Genomic DNA, 21330 nt, shown 5'->3' on the forward strand with positions numbered 1-21330 from the left:
AAAATGAAAGGAGAAAACATGCAAAATTACCTTCCAAATACCTCCAGAAACAATTCTTCTCTCTACCATATCAGATCATACCATCTGACGATCAATTGTACTTAGGTGGCCACCCTCCTGGACATTAATAATAGTACTTCTGAAACCCATTTCTGTAGGTAAAATAGTGCTTTACCCTCAGAAACAGGCTTTTATGAAACTGTCTGATAAATGGGTAAAAGTTTGTCTTCAAGTACTTATACCTGCAGTGAGCAGAGGGGTTCCCAGTGGCAGGATAGCAAGGGGTTTGCACTTATGCATGTATGCATTTTCTAAACCATGCAAGTATTTTTCCGTGAAAAAAAATAAAAAAATAAAAACTATGGGCAAACATTAGTGGGTGTATGAGTAGTCCTGAAAGGATAATTTTCAAAAAGGAAAGCACTGTGTCCTTCCCCTTTGAAAACAGATGTAAAGTCTGAAGGTAATTACCGGTAACTTTAAATCTGTGTGAGCAGGAACAAAATTGCCCTCTAAAAAAAAAATGCTTTCCCCATTTGTAAGTTTCAAAAGAACCATTACAAAAATTATTTCCAACAGAAAATGTGAAGATAACTATTTTTACAAAGCAAGGCCGACAAATCTAAAGCAGCAAAAAGAAAATTTCACTCACAATAAACCATGGTAAAATACATCCAATCTTTAGCTACCGAATATGAGAGCGATGCAGTAAGAACATAAGAAATTGCCATGCTGGGACAGACCAAGGGTCTATCAAGCCCAGCATCCTGTTTCCAACAGAGGCCAAAAACCAGGCCACAAGAACCTGGCAATTACCCAAACACTAAGAAGAACCCATGCTACTGATGCAATTAATAGCAGTGGCTATTCCCTAAGTACAATTGATTAATAGCCATTAATGGACTTCTCCTCCAAGAACTTATCCAAATCTTTTTTGAACCCAGCTACACTAACTGTACTAACTACCTTCTCTGGCAACAAATTCCAGAGTTTTATTGTGAGTTGAGTGAAAAAGAATTTTCTCCGATTAGTCTTAAATGTGTTACTTGCTAACTTCATGGAATGCCCCCTAGTCCTTCTATTATTCGAAAGTGTAAATAACCGAGTCACATCTACTCGTTCAAGACCTCTCATGATCTTAAAGAGCCATGGCGAAATTGGCGCTGTCTGCGCTTTTTTTTTTTTTAGTGTGCGAAACAAAGGAAGGCACCTCCGCGGGGTGTAATAAAGGACAGGTATGTAAATGAGATGCGCAGAAAATCTGTGCCAATGTGAAACCCGATGGAAAAGTGCGAACAAACGCGCTCACGGCCTTATGTAATGAACCGTGCACAAACCAGCACCAAAACCCGCATCGATGTGGTGACCTGCGAGTAATTCGGGGGGGGGGGGGGGGGGGGGAGGAGTCTACCCCTTTCAATAAAACAAACAATGAAGACCTTAGTGATCCGGGAGTGGAACTGAAGGTGGTAGATCAATGACTATCCCCTTCACCTTCTGTCTCTGACCGCGTGGCAGCTGCTCTGGTGGAGACCGGTAGGCATGGGTAATGCAGCAGAAATATTTTCTGCTGACCCGCAGAATGATACAAACATCCAGAAAAGTGAAGGTAATCCATGAAACCCCAGAGCCGTAAAACCAAACTAATGCCAGTGAAACCGGTCTCCAGACAAGCTGCTATAACTTAAATCTTGTCTTGACCCAGGTGCTAAAAAGCCCACATATACAAACCCACACTAACTGACAATGCCTTACTGCATAGCCCGTGAATAATTTACCTCATTTGCATGCACTAGCACTAAACCAATCGTGCATTTTTAAGTGGGTTTCTGTGCATGGTTTTCCCATGCTAAATACATTATTACATACTCACCTAAGGCTAGTGCTGGGAAAAAACATGCAAAAAACACACAGCAGCTTTAGCACTGCTTATTACATTGGCCCCATGGACTAGATCCGTATAAACTACATAACAACCAATTATTGCATTTGGAATGTAAGCCCACATTGCTCTCATTCTATGTTTTCACAACCTTTTCAGTGCTATTCATGATAGCCTTTGCCATCTACAATAGGAGCATTTACTTGCAGATCACGTTAACATTTTTCCTGTATGGCTTATGTCGTAATTTTATATAAAAGTCAATAAGGAACTCGAATTATATCGCTTTAGCCATCCCACGTTCAGCACATTTGTACAATCATGACTTCAACTCTATTTAACAGTGTAATTTTATAACAGCCTGTACAACGCTAAAGTTTGCGTTCATAAAATGCATGCAGACTTCAGCCTAAATTTTTCAAAGCAGACTTACACAAGTTTTTGGCACCTTCTAGATAATTTATACACCAATCCAAACCTATTTACGTGCCTATCTGTAAACCGTTGTGATGGTATATCACTAAATTACGGTATAGAAAAGTTTTTAAATAAATAAAATGTATGCAGATAGTCACACACACATTTATGCCTCCTCGGGAACAGGTGTAAATGGGTACGCTTATATTTACACACATATTTTCAAAAATCAAAAAGTGCACGTAAATGGTTTGTGCGCCCCGACTTGGTCCCTGAAAACGCCTTTTTCAAGTACAGGTAAAAGTTCGGGCAAAATCGCTTTCACACGTACTTTATACGTACCTCGGAAAAAAAATCATAATACCACATTTTATAGCTGTAAATATAAATAGCATCTCTTAGGAACATGGTGTAATTTAAGTTCACCTTAAAATTACACCTATAGTCTTAAGAGAATGCTTTCTTTAAACTAAGTTGGGAATCCCAAGTGTCAGATCACAAATTTTACAGTAAGAAAGTTCAATACGTTCTTCTCGATACGATATTTATGAACGTCCCTGGTGCAGACAGTACCAAGCAACGAAACAGAAAGAAGGCGGAAGACAGAAGCTTTATCTCGCACCGAAAGAAAAAAAAAATTCATGTTAAGAAACTGAAAGCTGACAAATGTTGACTTTTCCGCGAGCTTCGTTTTAATCTTCCAATATTGCTGTACAACTAAAAGTATCCTTCATAACAATCTTCATCTATCTTTGCCGATCAGCCATTTCTCAAATTTCCCACGAAGAAACCATTTCGCATCAACGCAAAAGTGCTTAAACCCATCCGCGCTCGGACTTTTCTCGTGACTTCCAAATTTCTGATAAAGTTCCTCGGAAGAGACCGTTTCCGCCGCTCGAAAAACACCCCCCAAACTCATTTTTCTTCAACGCTCCCTCCCCCCGGCCGCTTCAGGCTGCAGAGGTAATGGCAATCAGTCTCCAGAAGCTTCGGCCTCTAGCGTAAAATGCGCAGAACAGAATTCCTGCGCATGAAGGAGGGAGACAGTCGGGAAGAGCAGACGCGAAGGAACTCGAAACGCCGCGGGGACGAACAAAGGCAGAAGGCGCGTTCTCGCGCTTCTGGACTGCGCTGAAGTAACAAACGTACCAGCAGACTCCAACGTCACAGAGCTCGGACGCAGGCGCCGCTTCCCCTGCCGCAGTTCCCCGAGCCTAGGGCGCAGGCGCAGTGTGCAGCACAGACGGCGGACTAGAGACTCTCCGGAAGGGGGCGGAGTAGACCTGGGGAGGGTGCGGGTGGCTCATTATTTAGCAGGAAGGGGAGGCCTTCGCCCGATTCCAGGCGGGATAAGTGCTGCAGAAAAGGGGGAAAATTAAGTACGGCAGGCGTGTCGGTTCTGGTAACAAAGGGACGCGGGTGGAAAAGCGAGTAGTCCGCAAAAGTGGCCGGGTCGGGAAGTTCGGACGTAGGCCTACAGGGGAGGCTAAGTGGGGGGAGAAGGAGAGAGCTGACTGTGCACCTCGGGGCGCCGCGGAGGACGAGTGCAGAGAGGTGGGGAAAGGAAGCGGCAGGGCCGCCCTGTCCCAGCACTTTGGCCGCACCAGCTAACGCAGGTAAGAAAAGAGGCAGAAGATAATCGGATGGGCTTCGTGGCGCTACTGAGAGATGGCGGCTCGATGCGTGTGCTTGTGGCCGCACGGATTGCGTGCAGCGCTCCGTGTGTTTGCGTTTTGCGGCGCTCCTGCTTTTCTGCTGGGTTGTGGCAGAGGTGCTCTAAAGCGCCATCTGCTGGGCTGTGGCTGCAGTGTGCTGCTCACCCTCCACCCCCTCCCCCCTTCACCTTCTCTTCTTTCGTCTCCTTCCTCAGGAACCTTCCCGCCCCCGCCTTTGTTCCGCGGGATTGTTACGCGCGGAGCTCCGGCCCCAGCGTGTTCTGCATGGGAGACTCCGTGCTGCCTCCCACACCTTATGCTTTAACTGCCTGGCTGTGTACTGCAGAGTCCGGCGCTAGGGCCTGAAGTGCGCACGGCTGTCTGTGTCTATAGCTTTGGGATCCTTTGTCTGCTGCCTTTCCCCTCCCCCTCTCCTTCCGTGTCTCCCACCCTCCCTCTCAGACTGAAGCGCAGTCCTTGCTGCAGGTTTGTAAATACAGGGACTAGCACACAATATGGCTGACATGATCTGCTAAAGCTCTCGTTCCTGCCTCCCTGTTTCTTTTCGTGCTTGGAACACCCGATCGCTTTGTGGATTAGTTTGTTTTTTTGACTTTCCGCATCAAGTCGTTTTTTTTTTTTTTTAATACAGTCTTCCTCCTCCCCTAAACACCAATCTTCCCGGCTCCTTCCCCCCCCCCCCCATAAAAAAAAACAGAAAGAGGAGGGAGGAAACCCCATCCCCCACCACTCTCAACAGCAATCGCCACCTTTTTCTGCATGCATGACGGAATTTCAAGGGTAAGGCTCCTGGTGTTTAAATGTTCTCTTGCAGTGCTGTGATTGTGACTTGTAATATTCCCTAATCTGCAAGGCCTCTCTGCTCCAGTGAGTAGGTAGAGTTCAGATGATTTTAGTCATGTCTGGGTGTGTGTGGGGTTTTTTGGGGGTGGGGGAAGAGAAATATTGCACCAAAATAACAGGCAAAGATTGAATGCTTTAGCTCTGCAGTTGCATAATACTGTGGTGCTTATTTTCATTTTTAGGATGTGACTTATTAAAGAGCCTGAATGCTTCAAATTGTAGAGGTAACTAGATCCGTTGTATTGAGCTGGGAAGGGGCTCTTGAGTTTGTAATTGGGGAGGGGGTTCCCCTTGGTCTTAGAGTAGGTCTAGGTAGTACTAAATTATAGTAGCTAATATTGATTTTGAAGGAATAGCAATTTTTAGCAGAGATCTCTTCTTTTTGAACTGTATTAAAATGCTGGGGTTAAGGCTCAGGTGCTTGTCTGCATAGAGCTTTCTAGATTTGGAGGGAGCTGGCGTTTATCAAGTTATTTGTTGCTGGAGAGCCTGCTTTCTTGGCTACAGCACTACTGCCACAGCCAGCACCTCCTAGTGCCCAGCTTCACACAGAGACCATTGTTGGTTTCATTAATGGTCTTGGCTTGTGTTGCTTTGTATTGACCTGATAAAAGGAGTTTAATGCAAAAGCTAGTTGCAGATATATTCATTAGAAAGGTATCATCTAAAACTTATTTGTTGATTCTTAGTTCTCTGTATCCAAGTGGATTAGCACAGTAATCACTGCTTTCTTTTAATTTGTTTGGTCTTCAGTCTTTGGCACTTATTTAGAGGCAATAGAGTGGATTGTATTTGCTAATAATTTTAGAATGAAAATTAGACTGACATGCATAATGTTTGCACATCTTTCACAGAACATTGTTTGTTTTTTGTAGATTCTGTGTAGAAATATATAACATGTCTTTAATACCGAAGGTAGGGAAGGACAGCAAGGCCCATCAAGTCAGCCCAATTTTCTTTTTTTTACATGTTTCTGGACTGTATTATTGTCTCCTCTTAATTAGAAAGATCTTAGTCTGATTTATTTAGCTTTTTTCCATAGACACATGGGGGCCGATGCAATATTTGTATGCAGAAAACGGGCACTGTCCTGGGCACGTGATGCAATATTTAAATTAAGGGGTTGTGCAAAAAAAGGAGGCACTAGGGAAACTTGTGCGTCACTAGCACCTCTGCATCGGGCACACAAGTGGGTTAGGAGTCTGAGCTTCCGTTTTCTCCCGCTACCGGCATACACAGCCTGGACCATGTATCTTGTGTGTGTGTATATTGGGTGTCAACTTTTTTTTTCTTTTTTTTAATTCTGAACTTAGTATTGCTACGATACTATTAGGAGGAATCACAGGATTTTTTTTCATAGGCTCCTGAATGTGGTATACATTGGTATAAAACTTGCCATGTTGAAATGGGCGCTTTAGTCGCATGGAAACTTTTTTTTTTTTTTAATCGTAGGAATTAGCTAATAGCCTCAACAATATGGAATTTATATGTGATGAATGTTAGCTGCATGGTGATTTGGACACGCTAATCCCTGAATTGCATCGGGGGTTATGGACACCTGTCCAAAATGCTCATCCAATCGTGTATTAAACTGTTTGGGTACAATGTAGTGTCATTTTGAAAACTCTTATGGTTCAAATGCCATTTATTTTATTTTTTCTTCAAATTCAGTCACTATGATTTTCTACTTTTTTCTTGCAGTTTACTGTGTCTAGATTCAAACCATTTAAACAGATTTTAGTGCATCACATTTATAATGGGATACAATTAAGGATGGAAACTTATTTTGAAAAAAATAAGTGCTAGCTAAAATCCTTAGGCGTTGGGGCAGCAGAATGGGAATCTTAACTTAAAAAAAAAAGTTACAATTTTTTTTTTTTTTTGCATGCTCTTCTTCCCCCCCCCCCCCCTCAATTTCATCCTTCTCTAGTCTGACAACTGTTGACCCCATCAACCTCTGCTCCTTCCAGTGTGTATCTTGTGGCCTCTGATTGTCTTAGCCAGACTGAATTTTTGATGCCAGGGTGTTTTTCTGGCCTTGTATAACATATTTGAAAGCTGCACCTAAGCTCTTGCTGGCTATAACCATTTCTTCATATGTAATGCATATAGGGAAAAATAACCCATGCTATAGTTACACAATGTTGGGTTCCATATTAGGTGCTACAATCCAAGAAAGAGATCTAGGTGTCATAGTGGATAACACATTGAAATCATCGGCTCAGTGTGCTGCGGCAGTCAAAGCAAACAGAATGTTGGGAATTATTAGAAAGGGAATGGTGAATAAAACGGAAAGTCATAATGCCTCTGTATCGCTCCATGGTGAGACTGCACCTTGAATACTGTGTACAGTTCTGGTCGCCGCATCTCAAAAAAGATATAATTGCAATGGAGAAGGTACAGAGAAGGGCTACCAAAATGATAAGGGGAATGGAACAGATCCCCTATGAGGAAAGACTAAAGAGGTTAGGACTTTTCAGCTTGGAGAAGAGACGGCTGAGGGGGATATGATAGAGGTGTTTAAAAACATGAGAGGTCTAGAACGGGTAGATGTGAATCGGTTATTTACTCTTTCGGATAATAGACTAAGGGGCACTCCATGAAGTTAGCATGTGGCACATTTAAAACTAATCTGAGAAAGTTCTTTTCACTCAACGCACAATTAAACTCTGGAATTTGTTGCCAGAGGATGTGGTTAGTGCAGTTAGTATAGCTGTGTTTAAAAAAGGATTGGATAAGTTCTTGGTGGAGAAGTCAATTACCTGCTATTAATTAAGTTGACGTAGAAAATAGCCACTGCTATTACTAGCAACGGTAACACGGAATAGACTTAGTTTTTGGGTACTTGCCAGGTTCTTATGGCCTGGATTGGCCACTGTTGGAAACAGGATGCTGGGCTTGATGGACCCTTGGTCTGACCCAGTATGGCATGTTCATAGATACAAAGGGGAAAACCCTTTAGTATATCAGGCCCATATCAGTGCCCCTGGTTTTCCACCATGCTGTGATAAGGGCCTCCAAATCTAGCCCTTGTCAGGGGAGAATAGAAAGATGCTGTGCTTGGCTAGGTACAAGGTGGGTTTCTTGATTAGCAATCTGGAGGCAGGAGGAGAAGAGCGGTGCTTTATGGAGAGACTGCTCCCTCTTACCACATGGGCCTGACTGGTGCTTCTGAGCTGCGCAGCAGACTGCAGTGTCTGTGCTTTAAACTGTGAGCCTGATCTAGAAGGCTGGATAGGCATGAAGCAGAACTGTCCTCTTGCCAGGTAGGGGAAAGGATTGGCCTGCTAGAGAGAGAGAGAGGATCTGTGGGGAGGGAGGGAAGAGAAGGGATTGATGAGAGGCTGGGTAATATATATAAGGAAATGACAGTGCATGTTTGGCAATGATACTGCTGAGGAGAAGCCAGCTGTCGTGGTATAGAGCACCAAGGACTTAAGGTGTGGAGGGGAGGTTCTGTAAGCTAAATAAATGATTTTAGTTAGAAAGTTGAAAGACCCTCCAGAGTGGCATTCTCTGAAATGCTCCTTGTTCCAAACACAGAATCCTAGAGGCAGGCAGAGCTCTGAAATCTGTGCATGGATGAGACTATGGTGCAATAAAGAGGTCTTTAGTTTTTGTTAGGAGCCAGGCAACATTTTGAAGAAAGGGGAGACTATTCCAAAAGCATGGACTCCACCTTAATTAGGGTGGAACCAAGCTGCAGTTGCTAACCTTTTTTAAAAAGGAAAGAGAGCAGCTTTTAAGCTAGAACAAGGGGGAAAGCTAACAGGCACTCAGCAGTGCTTGATTCAGAGTAAAGTATTTTCAAAGGGTACTAGGATTACAACGGAGGTAAGAGCATCCTGATAGGTTCTAATAAAAGCAATAGCCCATGTGCCTAAAAGTAAAGAACGGATTGAATGAAGATTCTAAATTATTCCTATTAACTGCTAGGAAATTTGTGTATACCAATAATAAAAACAAAACAAAAAAACCTTAATGTCTGTCTCCTAATGCCCGAAGTCTAAAAAGTAAGAATATAGTAAATAGCATTGAATGAAGAGGTAGACAGTTGGCATCTCAGAGGTTTAGTTTATGATTTTTCTATACCGTCACATCGGCAATGCCATCACAACGGTTTACAATTAAATTAAAATAGAGAAATACAATAATATAAAAGAGATAACAGCTAAAATTAATAAGACGTATAAATTAGCTGCTAAAAAAAATCATAAAACTACTACTATAAAATATAACAAAAACATGATACATTAGAATATCTTAAGTTGTTTTTAAGATAATAAAGTCAATTATTCTTTCCTAAAATGAAAGTTAACTTTTTCTAATTCTTCTTTTAATTTTAAGACCAGAAATATAATAATGCTACTGCTCACTACGACTGTTCAAATTCAGTATAAGCACATTTTGAGGGAAGGAGGATTACTAATGGGATAGTGCCATATCAAGAGTACAAATGTATATCCTAAAGATAGGGTGGATTAATTTGGTGGTATGATGCTTTGTTAGGTAAGCAAGGAGCAAATAAGTGATAAGTCCAATCATCAATGTTTATAAACCGAGAGGGGATGGAGAAGATAACTCATTGGTAGCCAGTGAAGTTTAATACATTTCTGATAAATTTATTTTAAATCTTTACGATGTTTTGAAAGACATGTATTTTAATACTTTTTTTTTTGTATCCTTGAATCCGTACATTGTCTCCTAATTGTCTTGTATTTATCTTCTCAGATGTAAGATTTCTCCTCCACCCCCACCCCCCATGGCACAGTTTCTATGAAGCACGGTCCATGTTGGCAGACTGTTCACCTGCATGGAAGTGAATTTTACATCGTAAAGATGTAAAATTTATCCAATAATAAAAAAAAAACTTTGGATTTTTTTATATATATTTTTAAGCTCATTGGTGGCCATTGAAGTTTATAAGTTGCTCCATCCTCTTGATTTTATAAGCTTTTTTAGATATCCCATAAAGTCAAACAGGATAGAGATCCTGCAGGAGATAAATACGCAATAGAATCTTTATGGATGGAAGTCCAATGTATGATGGGGGAGGGTATCCTACCATCCACATGGTCAAAATGACCAGATGGATGATGAAAAGTTCATAGAAATTAGGGAAGCTAACAAATTTGGCAGCACATTTCTCATGGGAGACTTTACCCCAGTATTGACTAGGTAAATGTTAAATCAGGATGTGCTAGACAGATTCTTTTTTTCTAGATGAAATAACTTCATGAATCAGTTGGTCTTCAAAGCAATGAGAGGGGAACAATTTTAGACCTAATTCTTAGTGGAATGCAGGATTTGGTGTGAGAAATAACAGTAGTGGGGTCACTCAGCAACAGTGATCAAATTTGACTTAATGACCAGAGGGAAGACCATAAGTAAATTTACTGCTCTTGTGTTTAGCTTTTAAAAGGATGATGTTGATAAAATGAAGAAAATAGGAATAACTAAAAGGTAAATAGTTTGCATCAGGTATGGACATTGTTTAAAAATACCATCTTGGAAGCCCAGATCAGATGTATTCCACACATTAAAAAAGGTGGAAGGGGGCGAAACGACTGCCAGCATGGTTAAAAGATGACATTTTTTTCAAAAACTGGAAAAGATCCAACTGAAGAAAATAAAAAGCATAAGCATTGGCAAGATAGATGTAAAACGTTGATAAGGCAGGCAGAAAGAATTTGAAAACTGTTTTATGGAGTTTGCTTCTATGGCAAGCTTCTTTTCAAATACATCCAAAGCAAGATGTCCTGTGAGGGAGCTGGTTGGACTATTAATCAAGAAGTTAAAGGGTCACATAGGGAAGGCAAGGCCATAGCAGAAAGACTAAATTTCATACTTTGCTTCGGTGTTACTGAAGAGGATATTGGGGAAATACCCATGCCAGAAATGGTGTTTAATGGTAATGATTTACAGTAACTGAAACAAATCATGGTGAACCCGGAAGATGTAATAGAACAGATTGACAAACCAAAGTGTAGCAAATCACCTGGACCAGATAGTTTACACACCAGAGTTCTGCAAGAACCCAAAAGAAATTACAGATAGGTTACAATGGTCTCTTGTACATGAAGCATGGAGGATGGCCAATGTAATACAAATCTTAAAAAAAAAAAAAAAATTCTGGAGGTAATCCAGGAAACTGTAGACTGAGTCTGACTTCAGTACTGTGAAAAATTGAAGAAACTATTCTAAGGAACAAGATCATAGAACATATTGAAAGACATGGTTTGAATCACAAGCCAGCATGGATTTACATAAAGGAAGTCTTTGTCACCAAACAGACTTTTTTTTGAAGCTGTTAATTAAACATGGATATAGTATTAGATTTTCAGAAGGCATTTGACCCCATGAGAGAACCTGAGAAAATTAAAGTCAAGGATAGGAGGCAGTGTCCTATGGTGACTGTAAACTGGTTAAGATAGGAAACAGAATATGACTAAATGGTAAGTTTTCATTGTGGCGAACGATAACTGTGGCACGTGTTGGGAATCTCTACTGGAACTAATACTTTTATTATACTTTATAAATGTTCTGGAAAAGGGCAAGGTGTAATGAATGAGGTGCTCAAATTTGCAGAACACACAATTGAGTTGTTAAATTACAAGCAAATTGTGACAAATAGCAGGAGAACCATGCAAGACTTGGATGATGGGCATCCAAGTGGCAGATGAAATTTAATGTGGACAAGTACAAAGTGATGCACTTAGGGAAAAGTAAACCAAATTGTACTTACATGATGTTGAGTCCCACATTAGGAGTTACCATCCAGGAAAAGGATCTGTGTAGTAGTAGTATGGATAATACTATAAAATCCTCTGCTCAGTGTGGCAGTAATCAAAAAAAAATATAATAGGAATTATTAGGAAAGGAATGTTGAATAAAACAGAGAATGCCATAATACCTACATGGTTCATATTTTCAGAGGGATAGCTGTTTAATCTGGTGTAGCATCCGACGAAGTGAACTCTGTCCTCAAAAGCTCATGCCTCAATAAATTGGTTTGTATATAAGGTGTCTCCCATCTCGTCATTTTTGTAATACCTCCTGTATCACTCCATGGCAAGACCGCATCTGGAATACGGAGTTGAGTTCTGGTCGCTGCATCTCAAAAGCGATAGTTAACTGGAAAAAGGTACAGAAAAATGCACTAAAACTATAAAAGGGATTATAGAATGGCTCCCATATGAGGAAAGGTTAAGGCTGCTCAGCTTGGAGAAGTGATGACTGAGGGGGGAATATGATAGGTCTACAAAATCATGAGTGCGATACAATCAGATACATGTGACTTTATTTACTTTATTAAATTCAAAGGCTGGGGACGCTCCATGAGATTAAATAGCGCCTTTTAAAACAAACAAGAATTCTTTTTCATTCACTGCACAGTCGAACTCTGAAATTCATTGCCGGAGGATGTGGTGTAAAGGTGGTTAGCATAACTGGGTTTAAAAAAGGTTTGGACAGGTTTCTGGAAGAGACTTAAACTGTTATTAATCAGGCAGACTTGGCGAAAGCCACTACTTTTCCCTGGGTGTTAGCGGCATGGGATCTGTCCACTATTTGGAATCTTGCCAAGTACTTGTGACCTGAATTTGGCCCCTGTTGGAAAAGGATACTGAGCTTGATGGATCCCTGGTCTGACCCAGAATGACAGATCTTATGACAGTGTGAGGAGATTGGAAGGAAGAGGGATCAAATAGGATACAGAGGAAGGAAGAGAATCTTAGGAGTAGAAGGATGGAGACAGGCAAGAGAAAAGGCACCTTATGCAAATTCCTGTAAATGTACCACAGAATTTAACTATCTTTGCTGCAAAATTTATCCTTGAGCTACTAGAGGAAACTGGAGGCTTACCTATAGTGTCCTCTCACACAGTAGAAGCTTAATGGTCCATCATATGGTGGGGGAGTGTTTGCAGTCAGTTTTTTCCTTTTTACTGAAAATATTAAGTTCTAGAAGTCAAATTTGTGGGCGCATGTTTCATTTGCGGAGATGCATATTGACCAAGCTATGAAGCACCACACAACATTCCAACCTTTTGTATTTCTCTATACATTTTGTCTCACACTTCTAAGATTTTTTTACCTCTAGCGTTTTTAGTTGCATATCGCTGTGCAACAGTTTTTTCTGGCACCCTAAGAAAACGAAAGCTGTCTTTTTGTGGCTTGTCAGAGTTCTATTTGGAAATTAGTCTCACTATGTTCTTGTATTAGAAATTATTTTTGGCTATTTTTGTATCAATATGGGTTCACAATTCTACTCCTCCCCCCCCCCCCCCCCCCAGCCCTTGCGTCATATGGGGCGGTGCCATGGGCATGGTTTCGGCCCATGGGCGTGGCCACGGCCTCCGGCCCGGAACATGGCGCGCGGCAGCCGGCCCGGCGCACGCAAAGTTACGCCTGCCTCGAGCAGGCGTAACTTTCGCGACAGAGGTAGGGGGGGTGGGGTTTAGATCGGGGGGGGGGGGTTAGGGAGGGGAAGGTGGGGGGAGGCGGAGGGAACGGAGGCAGGCTGCGCGGCTCGGTGCGCGCAGGTTGTGGATTTTGGGCAGCCTTGCGCACTGACCCCAGATTTTAATGGATACGCGCGTATCTATTGAAATCCCTTGTACTCTTGTTCACACCTGGTGCGCGAACAAAAGTATGCATATGCGCAAGTTTATGAAATCTACCCCATTATGTATGGTTTACCTTTTGTGTATCTGCTCTAGCTCATATCTGCTGAATTTAATTACTAAAATAGATTAGACTAGTGATTATTTTTTAAAATATATTCATCTGTTCCAAGATGGCATTCAAAGTGCTACATGTACTCCATTTGGAAGTAGTGTCAGCAAAATGGCATTATTGATGTCCAATCTACATTGCACGCAAGATACTTAAAGGACAGCTGCACCAGTTTTTGTGTCTTGTGCTGTTGATCTTCACAGGAGTTGAAAACCTGTGTGGTTGTGTTTTGTTTTTTTTTTTTCCTTGAATTTTTCATTAAAAAAAATTCACACTCATAGCCACCACCTTTTCTTCCGAAGATGCTCTACTTCAGTGATTCTAAGGCAAGGGGTGTGGAATGTATTTTGAAAATTTTGGTGCCAGCCTAAGTGTTTGGACACAAAAGCAAAAATTGTTTTCTTTGCAATATTTAAATTTAATTTAACATTTTTTTTTCACTATTTTAGATTGCATGTTTTTTCCTCCCCTTTAGCCATAACACCTTCCTCAAGCTTTTCTTCCATGCTGGCGGGGAGAAGGCTCATTCCCAACACAGGGGATCAGTTCTTCCTAGGCTCGTATCAGCAGCAGGCAGGAACCTTTAGCTACCTGTGTGGCATGAGGTCTAGGAATTTTGCACTCTTTGCTAGAATGCTAGTTCCTCTTCAGTGAAAGTATTACAGCTTTCATTTATTAAACTTGTAAGCATTGCTGGCCATAGTCATTGCATATAAACAGCTCAATTGGGCTGCAGAAATTTGGGCTTTCTGGAAAACTTTTGTGTATTGACAAATTTTCCAGAAAATCTTACTGTACAGACTTTTCCTGTGACCTATTTGGCACTTTTGATCTCTATTTAGTAAAATGAATATTAATTTCCCACTCTGTATTGTAAAGTTTTTCAAGTAGATAAGTGATTGAACTGAAATATTTAGGAGGAAAATCAATAGAATCAGTTGTAATATGGTTTAAATGTTGAAGTTGTCAAAGCATTATGCATAAAGACATTTATTATTGCAATAATTGTAAAATGTAAATACAATACACAGTACTATGTATTTCTTATTACACTGTTAAAATATAAGGGAAAAGAAACAAGGTCACTGAAAACCCGATTTAGTACATCTAAAGAACTTTGCATGATGTGCCGCAATTGTCCACTCATCTTCAACACTGTTCAGCTTTCTTTCACTGAGGTCATTGCAGCACCTCGTTCGCTGTCAGTATCTCAGAATCGCTCGCACTACTTATTAGCTCCATGTTGGAACCAGCTAGGCCTATCCAAATTACTTGAACCACATTCTCTTTCGCTATACTATGGTTTAATAGTGGATCTGTGGACCAGTGAAACTTACCACATGCATCTTCACTAATTGTGCTTTTGAGTCTCCAGAAGCAAGAGGTTCTGAAAAATAGAAATTAACTAGCATGTTTCTATGTTAATCTTTTCCTCTTGTGTGTGGTTTTTTTGTCTTGATTGAGCTGAAAACATTCCAGTTCTCTTTACAAGCTGCTGCATTTGGTGGAAGGCTTAGGGTACTTACAGCAATCCTAGACAACAGCCGGGTATTCCAGTAGCTCTTTCACCACATGAAAAGTTTTCTGCTGCTTGCCAAATGACATCTTTATGCCAGAACTTACTTATTTTTTTGTATGGTATTCGGCAATATCTGTTAACAGCATTCCCAATATTGACGAAATAGCAGTGATAACTGCTTCCATTATGATGTCGAGCAGTAGACAGTTCATCTTCTGAAGTTAAATGAAGGCAAAAAGCTCATTAAATTTTCATTCAGTTGTCGGAATATTTCTGACATTTGAATGGCATGGCATATCTCCAAGTTTCTTGATAGCCATGAAATTGGTGGTAGCATATTGAATGCGTCTTGAACTCAAATCCAGAAAACATTGTCATCAGGAAACTGCTCCTGAATGTTCAGTTTTAATGCACAGCAACTAGATGGAGGGGGTATCAGCAATACTTAAGTTTTTTTTTCTTCTTGCAGTAAGAGCACTGCTTTGTGTAATTTCTTCAAAATATGATTTACAAAACACGATTGAATACTTCACATTTGATTTGCATTTTGTAGGATTCTAGTCACATTGACAGTGCCGATCGCTGGAAGATAAAACCCATAAGGAAGATAAGCAAATGCAATTTAATACTTTTGTTTTTAATATTTCTATGTTACTCACATCATTTACAAAGCTTGTACTCTAGAAGAATCTGCATGTTAACTCTTCACTCTAATGGGCTGTGCATTTTCTTGTAGGAATTGCTTTCAGGATTATTGGAACAGGTGTGGTGCATGTGATGTTCAATAAAGGGTTTTGTGTATTGGTCCAGCCACCTGACAGTGATTCTGCTTGACCAGTCTTTTGAATAACCATTGTTGAGCTCTTGTCATTGTGACAGATTGTATGGAATACTAAACAGGAAATGAGGTCCCAGTTAAAGTAACATGTAATTTCCAGGTGTTTTGCCGTAGGCAGTTGGGCAGCTGGAGACAATTGGGGAAGTTTTATTTAAAAAGAGTAAAAGGTCAAACTACTGGTGGGGAGGCAGAGAAAGAGGGGCCTGAGTGATCTAGAAAACATGGTCCTGGACAAGTGTTCCTGCATATTTAGTGGTAGTAGCTAATTTAGGAAAGCTGATGAGGGGACACGTTAATGTGCTGGGGCTGAGTTCTACCATAGGACGAGTCAGACTGGCCTAGAATTGTCTTTAACTGTCTGTCCAATGTGCTCTGCAGTATTAATCTGTGAATAGTTTGCAACTGATAGAGAACCTAACTGGAAGCAAGTTGTGAAATATGCATATGTGATTTGAAATAAGTGTGTAGAACAGTATGTAAGAGACATGCCTTGGTCTCTGGGAAGGGGAGAGACCCAGAGTTTTGAAGAGCTGATTCAAGAGTCTGCCCTTGAGAATGAAATAACGTAAGTGTAACACAGGCTAGGCAAATCAGTTTCTAATACTCCTTAATTTTCTGTTGTGGAAAAAGGTGTACCACTTGATTATGACATGAGCTAATGTCTCATCTGCTTTCTCTTGTTCATTTGATATTTTGTTTACAGAGTTTGATAATACCTTGACTGTCATGAGTAGCTACTTAAGATGGGTTTGGCAAGAGTGATATAAAAAGTAAGGATCGTGTTGCAGTTTTCTCCAAGCTGGGTAGCTCAAAACTTTGTGTTCCATCTTTTGTAAATCTTTTCCCCTTGAACTAAACATTTTTCAACTTAAGGGGAAAACTTTGTTTGGCCTCATCTATCAAAAGAAGCATGGGGGAGATTAAGCCTAAGTCACTCTGGGTGTTTAATGCAAGCAGGTTCTTATGGCCTGGATTGGCCACTGTTGGAAACAGGATGCTGGGCTTGATGGATCCTTGGTTTGACCCATTATGGCATGTTCTTAAGATGCAAATCCTTTTTAAAAAGTCTTGAGTTCTATTAACTTTACAATTATATTTTTATATCATAATATAAGATTTGTCATAGTGGGTCAGACTAGAGTTCCATTGAGTCCAGTATCCTTTTTCTAATAGATCACAAAATATTTGGTGGGATACCAAAAGATTAATAGATTCCATGCTGTTCATCTTGGAGATAAGCAGTGGATTTCCCCAAGTCCACCTTAATAGGTTATGGACATTTCTTCCAGGAACTTGATCAAGCCTTTTTTAAACCCAGCATTGCTAACAGCTTTTACCGCATCCTCCAGCAACAAATTCCAGAATTTAATTATGCATTGAGTACAAAAGTATTTTCTCCTATTTGTCTTAAGTGTATCACTTAGTAATGTCATGAATGTCCCGGGTCTCTGTACTTTTTGAAAGAGTAAGTGGATTTGCATTTATCTGTTTCATTCCACACATTTTATAGACTTCTGTCCCTTCAACTCTGTTTTCTCCAAACTGAAGAGCCCTGACTGCTCTAGCCTTTCCTCATAGGATAATTGTTACATCCCCTTTATCATTTTGGTCACCCTTCTCTGTACCCTTTCTAATTCTGCTGTCTTTAAAAAAAAAAAAACCAAAAAATAACACAGTGACCAGAACAAGTAATACTCAGTGTGGTTGCAACATGGAGCAATATAGAGGCATTTTGATATTCTTTGTTTTATTCTCCATTCCTTTCCTAATTGCTAGCATTCTATTTGCTAGCTTGGTTGCTGCCACACACAGCAGAGGATTTCAACATGTTGACTATAACTAAAGCCTGTTCCCGGATGTTGACTCCCTAAGTGGATTCTTGCTTTATGTAGTTTGGGTTGCTCTTCTCTACATGCATCACTTTGCAGTTATCTGCATTTAAATGTCATCTGCCATTTGGATGCCCACTCTCCCAGTCTTGTAGGGTCCTCTTTGAATAATTTTATAATAGTAGATTTGATCACCATTTGTGAATATTTAAAAAGTAGTAGACCTAGTACACATTCCTGGGGTACTCTACCGTTCATCTTTCTCCATTGAGAAAATTGACCATTTAGCCCTACTCTGTTTTTCTGTCTTTGAACTAGTTCTCAATTCACAACAGAGCATTGCCTCCTATTCCAGGACTTGTTTAATTTTCTCGAGTCTCTCTCATAAGGTACTCTATCAAACGCTTTCTGAAAATCCAGATACACTATTAACTGGCTGACCTTTATACATGTTTGTTTGTTCTTTCAAAGACATGTAGCAAAATTGGTGAGGCAAGTCTTCCCTTGGCTATATCTGTGTTGACTTATATGCTGAGTTATTTTTTTTCTATTGAATACTTTGAACCATTTTTCCTGGAACTGACATCAGGCTCACTGGTTGGGATGTTTACTCCACGTATATCCTGATCTCAAAGAAATCTGGTAGGGTGAGGGTGGGGCTCTGCTTCATCCTAGCGCTAAGGGCATTGAGCACATTCCTGAAGAAAGAAAAACTCAAGATGGTTTCTGAGAGAATCCAGGTTCCCATTCTCAATAAAAAAAAAAAAAAAAAAAGACTGGGTATGTTTTCTAGATATAAAGGATACTTACGTCCATATAGGCATTGGGCATTTTAAACAATTTGGTGGAGAATGCGGGCATTCTTCCGCATATGTTTAAGGTCCCGAATGATATTGCAAACGATACTCAGTTGCCACTTATCACTGATGCTTGGCAATACACATCTCTCCCATTTTGGGGTTGAGTAACAAAACGCTTGCCTATAGATGCCTTGGAATTTCATACCCCGTACGTAGCAAAACCCCATAATAGTACCTGTGCTCGTGTTGTAAATTGTACTGAACGGGGTGCTGGTAAATGACGTAATCTCTCTGAGGGAAATTGGAATTGCAGCTATTATACTAATGTCAGCTTTAATTATGCTCACATTATATTACCCATTGGGTGGTTCTTTACCTGTGGGGCTACTACATTTAACTATATTCCAGCTAATATCAGCGAGTGTACTTGTTGTCTCAGTAGACTTGTTCCTGTGTTGCCCCAGAAACCACAAATACTAGATTCCAAGCATCGACAGACACGTGATTTGTCCTCCTTAAAACCCACATGTGATGGAAATGTTTCATTATTTAGTAAGCAGGAATCACTGGCATTAGCATTAACTTTGATTAGTGTACCTGCTTTGGCTATGCATGCCGACATAGAAGTCACAAAACTCGCCTGTACATTGGCAAAATCTATTAATACTACATCTAAGGCATTATTAAACCAAGAGCAAGCTACCCTCCGAAACGCTATCATTAGCAATCGTGGTGCTATTGATTTTTTATTATTGCAGCATCGATTTGGTTGTGAGATTATGCCTGACATGTGGTGTTTTAATATTACTGATAACTCGTGGGCCATTGAAAATCAAATTGTGCAATTACATAAGTATGCCCAAGATATTAAAATTCATTCTTGGTCCAACATGTGGGACAATATATGGTCCATATTCCCGATTGGATGGATTAGAACAGCTTGTCAATATATCTTAACCTTTCTGATCATTCTGGTTAGTGTAGGCTGTTTTGTACAATGTATACCTAGTTTGATTGTTTCTGTACAGAGATGGTTTCGACCAAAGTCCATCGAGAAAAATATGATAGCCTATAGCAATATTACCCTGGACACTGCTCGCATAGTGCATACCACAAATCATGTCGGAGATAGAAGGGTTGAGGAAAGTAAGAGTAGTTAAAAGGGAGGTGTCAAGGAAAGATTCTTCCCCAGATTGTGAAGAACGGCCCTCATCTCTTTGCTAGTCCCCTGTGTGAAGAATTGAATGCCAGTGTGAGCCAGCAGCCCTTCTGGCTCAAGGGAGGATTGCTGATTATGCCCGGGTTCAATCCCCGGCTTCTCCACCATTGCTGAACATACTGATGGTGTGTCTGCTGATGGAAAAATACCAGAAACACAAACCTGAGACCTTGAATGCCAGGCTCTGGAGAAAAAGTTATAAACCATTCTTGCAGGACTTCCTAGATAACAGAATCAACAAAGTGAGACACAGGATGAAGCAGGAGACGGCACTGAAGGGTACGAAGCAGATAATCTGTGGGAAGGGAGAGAAGATAAGGGGGAGACAAAGCAGACAAAGCAATAAAATTTGTGGTGTGAAACATGCAAGCAGAAACCAGATGGCTTGCTGACTTTGCTAGTTTAACCTATATAAACAGTAGGGCTTTAAGCAAGGAGGCTGTTCCAGAGCCAGCGCTGTGCTCTTTAATATAATGTAAGTATATTTTTGCTTCCCGTATGTATCGCTCTCTGTTTGTTTATACACAGTATATGATTTACATTAAAGGATAATAACGAAAAGTAGAATCAGAGTTGTTCTTTTAAACACTTTTAACTTTGCATTGGGCATTTTAAACAATTTATTTACAGATCTGATGATGACTTTGGCTTAGTGTGTATTACTACATGATTATGATTTTAGATATACTTTAAATTAAGAAAAAAGTATTTACAGTTCTCAATGTTTTTTAATAGGGGATTACCAGCATAAGAAACTGCCATGCTGGGTCAGACCAAGAGTCCATCAAGCCCAGCATTCTGTTTCAACAGAGGCCAAACCAGGCCACAAGAACCTGGCAAGTACCCAAACACTAAGAAGATCCCATTCTACTGATGCAATTAATAGCAGTGGCTATTCCCTAAGTAAACTTAATAGCAGTTAATGGACTTCTCCAAGAACTTATCCAAAACCTTTTTGAACTCAGTTACACTAACTGCATCAACCACATCCTCCGGCAACAAATTCTAGATCTTAATTGTGCATTGAGTGAGAATTTTCTCCGATTAGTCTTAAATGTGCTACTTGCTAACTTCAAGGAATGCCCCTTGGTCCTTCTATTATCCGAAATTGTAAATAACAGATTCACATCTACTCATTCAAGATCTCTCATGGTCTTAAAGACATCTATCATATCCCCCCTCAGCTGTTTCTTCTCCAAGCTGAACAGCCCCAACCTCTTCAGCCTTTCCTCATGGGGGAGCTGTTCCATCCCCTTTATCATTTTGGTTGCCCTTCTCTGTACCTTCTCCATCGCAACTAGATCTTTTTTGAGATGTAGCAACCAGAATTGTACACAGTATTCAAGGTGCAGTCTCACCATGGAGCGAAGTAGAGGCATTATGACATTTTCTGTTTTATTAACCATTCCCAACATTCTGTTTGCTTTTTTGACTGCTGCAGCACACTGAGCCAACTATTTTAAAGTATTATCCAGTATGATGCCTAGATCTTTTTCCTGGGTGCTAGCTCCTAATATGGAACCTAACATCGTGTAACTACAGCCAGGGTTATTTTTCCCTATATGCAACATC

At 40.5% G+C, this 21330-nt stretch overlaps 1 protein-coding gene across 4 annotated transcripts in view; it reads left to right on the top strand.

The window, feature by feature from the left end:
- Positions 1–3098: 3098 nt before the first annotated feature.
- SPIN1 (spindlin 1) overlaps positions 3099–21330 on the top strand; it is a 255466-nt gene continuing 237234 nt past the window's right edge. For 2 of the 4 annotated variants that reach the window (XM_029618329.1, XM_029618321.1), the window contains exon 1: positions 3100–3915. The gene's annotated coding sequence lies outside the window, so the exon portion shown is untranslated. Of the gene's footprint in view, positions 3916–4172; positions 4756–21330 lie in introns of those variants that run through there. The other 2 variants (XM_029618305.1, XM_029618311.1) reach the window with 2 other exon arrangements.

Source organism: Rhinatrema bivittatum, chromosome 1 (genome assembly GCF_901001135.1).
Source record: "Rhinatrema bivittatum chromosome 1, aRhiBiv1.1, whole genome shotgun sequence".
NCBI classification, from domain to species: Eukaryota; Metazoa; Chordata; class Amphibia; order Gymnophiona; family Rhinatrematidae; genus Rhinatrema; species Rhinatrema bivittatum.